This window comes from Suricata suricatta, chromosome 8 (assembly GCF_006229205.1).
Source record: "Suricata suricatta isolate VVHF042 chromosome 8, meerkat_22Aug2017_6uvM2_HiC, whole genome shotgun sequence".
NCBI classification, from domain to species: domain Eukaryota; kingdom Metazoa; phylum Chordata; class Mammalia; order Carnivora; family Herpestidae; genus Suricata; species Suricata suricatta.
This window is the reverse complement of record NC_043707.1, coordinates 89,825,296-89,834,028: the sequence shown is the minus strand read 5'-3', so window position 1 is coordinate 89,834,028 and position 8,733 is coordinate 89,825,296. Positions and strand designations below refer to the sequence as shown.

Here is an 8,733-nt window from a genome sequence, read left to right as displayed (position 1 = left end):
GACGGCCCCCACGCGCTCCTCTCCTCCGCGCCCCAGCGGCGCGACGAGGCTTTCTTGGCCGGGATTCGGGGCCGCCCGGATCCCCGCCGTCCTGGCCGCGCCGTCGCGCCTCGAGGTTCCCCAGAGAGGAAAAGAGCTGGCACTGTAGCAGCCTCCCCCGCGTCTTTCCACGCAGCCCGGCCGCCCGGCTGCCCGGCTCGCCTCATTGCACAGTTTCTGCCGTGGAACTGCCGCGTGACTCGGACGGAGCCCAAAAATGTTTCCCAGGTTTCCCCGCTGAGGAAGGAGCGACTGGGTAACCCACTCTGAGCCCAGGAGCCCATGCAGAGCCTGCCCTTTCCAAAGAAAGAAAAAAACTCACCAGCCCGCTGGTACATCCGCTTTAGGGTCATGCAACTTACACGTTCCTTGTCCTCGCGTGTGTTTCCAGAGAGAAAAGGTGTTTCGACCTATTGGGGGGGAGGGGGAATTCAGGAACTGGTTTTAAACGTGGGTGAGGAGTGATGTTTAAAGGCTTGGAGAACCAATTTTAAGCTCTCAAAGAATCGGTGTTATTAGCATTAATGGCATATGGTAGGTACTGAATAGAGAGCGAATGAATGAACAATTACAGGAGGGATTAAAATGGCTGTATGTAGACCAATGCTTTCATTTTGCAGATGAGGAAATTTAAAGGTTAAATGACTTGCCCAGGGTCACTTAGCTAATTTGGACGTCAGGAATAGAATGTATCTCTCATTTCAACTCGAAATACTTCGTAATTGTGAGATGGGTATACTTTTCCCTCTATATGAAAATAAAATGCCTTCCGCAGTAACCTCCTCAAATCCTTGCTGGATGCCCTCTTCCTACCCATCTAAAACGAACAAAACAAAAGCAAGCAACTCCCAAACACAATACATGCAAATAGTAGCCTAAATTTGGCAACGCCAAAGCAAGATGTTTGCAAGGCAATTTTTTTTTGTCTTATCCCCATAAGTCCAATCACAAAATAGAAGAAGAAGAAGAAAGGAATAAAAATATATATACTGCTTCTTCAAAATGGTATGGAAGGAGCGACGGGGTGGCTCTTGCGCGTCCGACTTCAGTTCAGATCATAATGTCGGGGTTCATCAGTTCCTGGCCAGCAGCGTTTGGCTCACTCACTCGCTGTCAGGCAGAGTGGGCTTGGAATCCTCTGGGGCTCCCACCCCCACCAACCGCCCCCTCCCTCCCGCTTGTGGTCTTTCTCTTAAAAAAAAAAAACAACCCACACAACAACAACAACAATAACAAAGAAACCAAAAACCAAAAAAGAAAACATTTAGAATGGTATGGAAGATACCATTTGCCACTAACCATGCTGTTGTAAGTACAGTGTGGTGTTTTACATGGGAACCGCTAGGCTCATCAGTAACTGGCGGGCTTGCTCTGAGGCTGGTCAGACATTTTGCTCAGGCTCAGAATAGACGTGTAGCTCATCTTCCAGAATAGACAGGCTGCAATCTGTGAGAAAACAAAGGACTTCAATGGCAGTCTGGCAGATGGCTGGACAGCTTGTTGTCTTTGAAGTTGCAAGGCTGACCAACTGTACCAAATGTCTAATTTTGGGAACAGAATTACCAAACATGTAGATGTTAAGATCAAAGGAATCAAAACTATAAGTGGCAATCATGAAAAACTTCACTCTTTTGTGGGTTGTCAACAATGGTTCCACAATGATGATTATGATACAGTTATAACAATACAACCCAAGTACAAATTCTCCAAGAAGATAAGGTTTTTTCTAGTGATAGAAGAGCAAATTATGAAATGTCTCATTTTTTTTTAGGTCAGCCAGATACACTCCGTACTAGGTCAATCTTTTTTATTTTTTATTTATTTGAGAGAGATAGAGAGAGAGAGAACAAGCAGGGGAGGGGCAAAGAGAGAGAGTGGGAGAGAGAATCCCAAGCAGGCTCCATGTGTCAATGCAGAGCCTGATGCAGGGCTTGATTTCACAACGTGAGATCATGAACTGAGCCAAAATTAAGGGCTGGACATTCAACCTACCGAGCCACCCAGGTGCCCCTGGGGCAATCTTTTTTTTTTTTTAACTCTGCTATCTCTACCCCTTCTCTATGTCTGACATCTTGAAGGTGAGAACAAATACAAAATTGCTGGAAATTTTTGAAATTCGAGGCAGCTAGGGTAGAATATATAATTCCTGTTTGATAGTCCTACACAACGTTCATGAAATCCATGCATCGCCTCCTATATTCTCCCATACTGCAGTTTCGAGTTGCCATTATTATACCAGGTTACTGAACCTGAACTTCAGAAACACAAAGTGTTGGCCCCTATTATTACACTGCTTTGCTGCTTGAGAAAGAGCATCTGACCAAACAAAAATCATCTTTTCCAAGTGAAATCTTAAGAATAACAACCTACTTGGATGCAGGTGACACTTTTAAAATATATTACATATTTCATTCAACACCATTGTGTAATTCATGTTGAATTTTTGCAACAAAAATACCTCAGACAATTTCAATTGTTATCGACATAGATTAGTTTAACTATAAGATATTTATCAGTCATGGTAAAGCATTTTGGAATTTGGGGGATCATTAGAAAAAATTATACATGTTAATTTTAGAGATGAGAAACTGAAGGTTATTGAAATTAAATAATATATGGAGTTCCTCACACAGTCAAAACCAGAACTGAGTATTCTGATTTGCCTTGTGTTTTACAAAATCATCATCACAGACTTCATTTCATGAGTGTGTGGTTTTGCATAAGGCATGGTGTTTAGAACTGGTGGTCTGAAAAGGTATAAGGAGTTCCAAAGATTTTATAGTCTAATTGGTGATGTAGGCCAATGTTTCTCAAACTTTAATGTCCACAGGAATCATCTAGCAATCTTACTAAAATGAAGTTTCTGATTGATTGGGTCTGGAATGGGACCTGCTTTGGTACAAACATGCTCCAAGGAGATGCCACTTCTACTGGTCCACAGATTACGCTTTGAGTAGCAAGGTGTAGGACAGTCTAGCAACATAAAAGAAACAAAGAGAATAATAAAATCTTCTTAGCCCTTCTGGAATGGATGTTCCAAAACTGATGCTCCTTACTTCAAGGAATGTCCCTCAGACACTCAGAGCGTATTTACTGTTACCAAACAGTATCCTATTTATGTCTCTGGGAGCACAGCATATTGGAAATAAAGCAATAATGGGGCAAGGAGGAAAGAAAGGAGAAAAGTGATGGCAAGAAATAAAATCAAAGGAAGAGACAGAGACACCGTGAAATTTGTTTTGGAAAAATGTGAACTCATGGCAGCCAAGATATCAATATTTCTGGAAAGTATCAATAAAAATGTGGTGTTATATAATATATTTGGAGCCAAGAACTCTTTTTAAAAATATATTTATTTTTGAGAGAGAAAGAAAGAGAGAGAGAGAGAGAGCAGAGGAGGGGCAGAGAGAGGGGGATAGAGGATAGGCTCTGCACTGATAGCAGAGAGCTCCACGCTGGACTGAACTTACAAACCTTGAGATCATGACCTGAGCTGAAGTCAGACACTTAACTGACTGAACCATCCAGGCACCCCTAGAAATCTTAATTCAAGTTCTAGTGGGCCATTTAGTAATTATGTGATCTTTAGGCATATATGTAACCTGTTTAGCTTCAGTTTCCCTATCAGGAAAAAGAAAAGAGATAGTTAGTACCTCCAATCTCCCTGGGTTGAATAAGTAAATATTAAAGCATTTCATGGGGCACTTCATGGTGGCTCACATCTGACTTCAGCTCAGGTCATGATATCCCAGTTCATGGGTTCAAGCCCCACATCATGCACTATGCTGACAGCTGGACACTGCTTCGGATTCTGTGCTCCCTCTCTTTATGCCTCTCCCTGACTTGCTCTCTCTCTCTGTGTCTTAATAATAAAAACATTTAAAAAATGTAAAGCACTTCACACAGACATGCTGAAGAATGTACAAAGCTTCACAATGTAGTAGGTTTAGAAACTCAGCAGTTGTATTAAAACCAATGCTGTAACAAATAATTCCAACCTACCACAAAGTATTTCAGAGAATAGAAAAAGTAGGCACCCTCTGTGACTAATTTTGTGAGACTGTTATAACTGAGCTACAACAACCTGATTACGATACTGCATACAAGAAAGGAAAATAAAAGGTCCAGAATCACTCATTGGCATGACTACCAAAATGCATGGCCAAGTTTGATTTTTCTCAGAAAGGAGAGTTGGTTTAACATTAGAAAATCAATTAATGTAATTAATGTGATTAACAGATTAGAGGAGAAAAAAACGTGATCATCTCAATTTTAGGAGGAAAAAACGCCTACATCAAACATTATGTTTAATGATGAAATACTACAGGTATTCCATTAGAGATTAGAAACAAAACAGGATTTCCTGACATGATCACTCCTACTTAACATTATATTGGAAGTCCTAGCAATATTTTTGTTTTCTGTTTGTATGTTTGTTTGTTTTCCCCAGCCATTCTTTGTGTTTTACCCTGGTATTAAAGGTAGGAAAAATACACACATACTCATTGGAAAGGACAAAGCAAAACTGTCATTATTTGCAAATGACTTGATTGTATATGTAGAAACCTAAAAAACCCATAAATAAATGATAATAATTCATAAGAGAGGTCAACAAGACTGTAGGATACAAAATCAGTATTACTACGGGAGGCAGGATGATGCCCGTCTTTCCTACAGAGATGTCCAGATCTTAATCCTTGAAATCTGTGAACATGTTTGCCTTCAATGTCAAAAAAGACTCGGTAGATGTGATTTAATTAATTTAAGATGGTCAGATTATCCTGGATTATCTGGGGTAAGCCAAATGTAATCACAAGAGTACTTAAAACTGAAAAAGTGTGTCATAAAAGTCAATCAAGCTGTTTGTTGCTGATTTTGAAGATGGAGAAAAGGGGCTACAAGCCAGGGCACGTGGACAGGTCTAGAAACTGGAAAGGACAAGGAGACAGATTCTCCCCTAGAGCCTCTAGAGAGCAACACAGCCTTTCCAACATCTTGATTTTGGAACTGACGTTGGACTTCAAAACTACAGAACTATGAGATAATAAATTTTTGTTATTTCATACCACTAAGTTTGTGGCAAGTTGTTACAATAGCCTTAGAATAATACAATCACAAAGCAAATGATTTCTAAATATCAGTCCATTTGTGGTAGCATCCAAATTTATATGTTAAAAAAATTACCCGGGAATAAGTCTAACAAAGTATATGCAAGAAAATTATAAAACTTTAGTGAGTGTTGTTAAAGAGGACCTAGATAAATGGAGATATACTATATTCATGGACAGGAAGATTTAACATTTTAAAGATGTGAATTCTTCCCCAAAATGGTCTATAGATTTAATTACAACTCAAATTAAAATCCCAACAGACTTGTTTTTGGTGGACCTTGACAACTTGATTCTACAATATATATGAAAGCCAAACAGCCAAAAAGAGTCAAGACATTCTTGAAGAAGAAGAAGAAGGTAGGGACTCGCCATCAAGATATTAATATTTATATAGTCATTATAATTAAGATACTATGGTATTGTTCTAAGCATGGAAGAATAAATCAGTGAATTTGACGTGAGAGGCCACACCTAGATCCACAAATATGCAGACAGAAAGGCACTGCAGAATAAAGGAGAAATCATAGAGCCTGCAGTAAATAGCCTGGGATGACTAGGTATTTAGTTATAAAAATAAAATTAGATCCTTTCTTCATACTATACATATAAATAATCTCCAAGTAAATTAAAAATCTAATGTAAAAGGCAAACTATAAAAATTTTAGAAAATAATATAGGAGAAAATATTCATGACTGTGGGGCCGGGAAAGTTTTCTTAAGACCTAAAATGTATAAACATAAGAGAAACGATTGGTAAATTAGAGTACGTTGAAATTGAGAACATTTATTCATCAAAAAACTTAATAAAATAACCTACCATCCACTGAAAGGAGATGCATATTTGCAACACATTTAAGTGATAAAACAGTAGTATCAAAAATATACAAAGGAGACTTAGGAATTATGAATAACAGACAAACACAAAATAGGAAGATGGACAAAAGATGAAAATAGATATCTCACAAAAAGAGAAGCTCAAATAGCCATTAAACATATGAAAAGATGTTTAACCTTAGGAATAAGGAGTAAAATGCAAACAAAACCACACTGAAATATTTTTACATCTTCACCAGGTTGATGAAAGTAAGTCTGGCCATGCCAAATGTAGAACAATGAGAACTCTTACACATTGCAGATAAAAGCATAAATTTGCAATAGCACTTAAAAAAACAGTTTGGCATTACCTTCTAAGACTGAGTGTGTAAATATCCTATGATTCTGCTCCCAGTTATATACCTTCAACTAGAAACTCTAGCACTAAGAAATATATACATGGATGTTTATAGCAGCATTGTTCCTAATAATAGTAACAAACTGGAAGCAATCTAAATGTCCACCAAAGGTTGAATATGTAACTATAGTATATTCATGCAGGTACTATTATACAGCAATAAAAATAATGAACAGCTTCACACACCAACAGAGATAACACAAACACATATTGAAAGAAGCAAGCCCCTGAAGAAAATATACAATATGACTGTTTATACTAAGTTCAAAACAGGCAAAACTAAACACTCTTGTTTAGGGACGCATATAGGTCATAAAACTAAAGAAAAGAAAACTAAGGAGATACTTATCCTAAAATTCAGAACATTGATTACCTCAGTGGTGTAGGGAGGGGAGAACAATGGAGGAGCCCACACAGGAAGTTTCCTTGACAACAAAAATGTTCTTTCCTTAACCTGAGGAGGGGGTGGGGGGGCAGCTAGAGAGAATTCTTACTTTATTTTTATTCTTCCAATTGTACATTTATGTCTTCTACATTCTAATGTGAACATACTTAGTATCAACAAAAACTATTCAACCAAAAACAAAACAAAAATTACACTGGAGGTTTTGTATGTGGGAACAAGGGGCTTAATTCTACACCAAAATAAGATCATCCTAAATTTAGTAGGAAGTACAATCCACAAACTCTTTTGATCAGCCACCAGCCACGCCCACTTTAGAACCTACCGCAACTGAATTTGTTTCACCAACCTTGATGTCCACACTAACATAGAGGTAAACAATGAGTACGGGCTTTACGGCAAGAGATTTTATCTCTGCACACAAGTGTGAGGAAGCAACAGAGAAAAGTCTATTTCTTACCATGGAGAGAACTGAACTCGGTGTAATGAAATCTTATTTGGTAACCTAATTGATAAACCATTAAGCCCCATGAGTAGCTCACTAAATCATAAACTTAGCTTTCCCTTCTGCAAAGACTGAAATATTTTATAGTCTAGCATCTGAATTTGAAAATATCTTTAGGTCTAGGTGCTTTGCTTCAGACTTTTTCTTAGGTTAAAACAGTTTCCATTCTTGGGGCCCTTGGGTGGCTCTGTCAGTTGAGCTTCCAACTCTTATTTTGACTCAGGTCATGATCTCACAATTTCATGGATTCAGGCCCTGGGTCAGACTCTGTGCTGGCAGTGCTGAGCCTGCTTGAGATTCTCCGTCCCTTTCTGCCCCCCCCCCCCCACTCACACTCTCTCTGTCTCTCTCAAAATAAATAAACTTAAAAAAAGTTTCCATTCTTAAAGGAGGACTCGTATCTGATATCTTGTTTTCCTCATCAAAGAGGTGACTTATTTTATTCTGTTTTAGTAGCAAGTGCTCATTATGTGAGATGAACCCATGGATTCTCTGGATTATTCCTTGCGTATCAACTGTTTAATCTTTGGGGCACCTGGACGGTTCAATATGTTAAGTGTCTGGCTCTTGATTTCCACTCAGGTCATGATCTCATGGTTTGTGAGTTCAAGCCCTGCATTGGGCTCTACACTGGCAGTGTGGAGCCTGCTTAGGATTCTCCCTTTTCCTCTCTCTCTGCCCCTCCTCTGCTCATGCTCTGTCTCCCTCAAGATAGATAAACATTAAAACAAAATAAAAATAAAATAAAATGTTTGATCTTCATGTTTAGCTTGAATCATCCAGAAATGATTAAATAGTAATACACTCAATTTAATAAACTAAGTAATTTCTGTCAGCTGCCTTAGAAAGTTCCATCCAAAATGGTTAAAAGCTTAAAAAATAAGAAAGGGCTGATCTTTATCTTCCTCATCTAGAATTCCTCTTTGCACAGTAATGTTGGATAGTCATGAGCTTGAAACAAAGTGGCCAAAGTGAATGGTTTAAGTTCCAAGTGAGTGGGTCAATGCATGCAGGTTCAGGCCATCGCAAATAGGAGTAACTAGGGCTCAACCTTCAAGGAAGATACAATGGGATCCACTTTTATGAATGTAAATAGGAAAAAACAGCCTTAGTAAACCCAGTTTTGACAGAATGCAAGGCAGGAGAGTAATTGGGTCCTTTGATGGAAGAAGATCCAGGTGCTATTCTGGGAAAATACTCAGACTGTCTCATCTCCTCTCTGTAAGTCCATCTTATTCTGCCTCTACCAGCCAGCTTTGGCTGCATTTCTTGCCCCCAAGGATCAGATAACCATCCCATATCTCCCATGGTGACCCAAGTCTGGCTATTGGGACAGATGCTCACTTTTGGTCCCAATTCCAAGTTCTATAGGGAGACTATTATTTGCACAGATTGGGTCTGGTGTCAACTCCTGATCCAAATAATTGTAATCAAGTAGGAAACC

General features: G+C 38.9%; 1 long non-coding RNA gene across 1 annotated transcript in view; it reads right to left on the bottom strand.

Annotated features, from left to right (window-relative positions):
* The window catches only part of LOC115298830, a 28,381-nt gene extending 21,585 nt beyond the window's left edge, over positions 1-6,796 (bottom strand). Inside the window, exons 1-3 of the long non-coding RNA XR_003911862.1 lie at positions 6,755-6,796; positions 1,339-1,485; positions 362-449 (exon numbers count right to left, since the gene is read on the bottom strand). This is a non-coding gene — a long non-coding RNA (uncharacterized LOC115298830). The remainder of the gene's footprint in view (positions 1-361; positions 450-1,338; positions 1,486-6,754) is intronic.
* Positions 6,797-8,733: the final 1,937 nt, after the last annotated feature.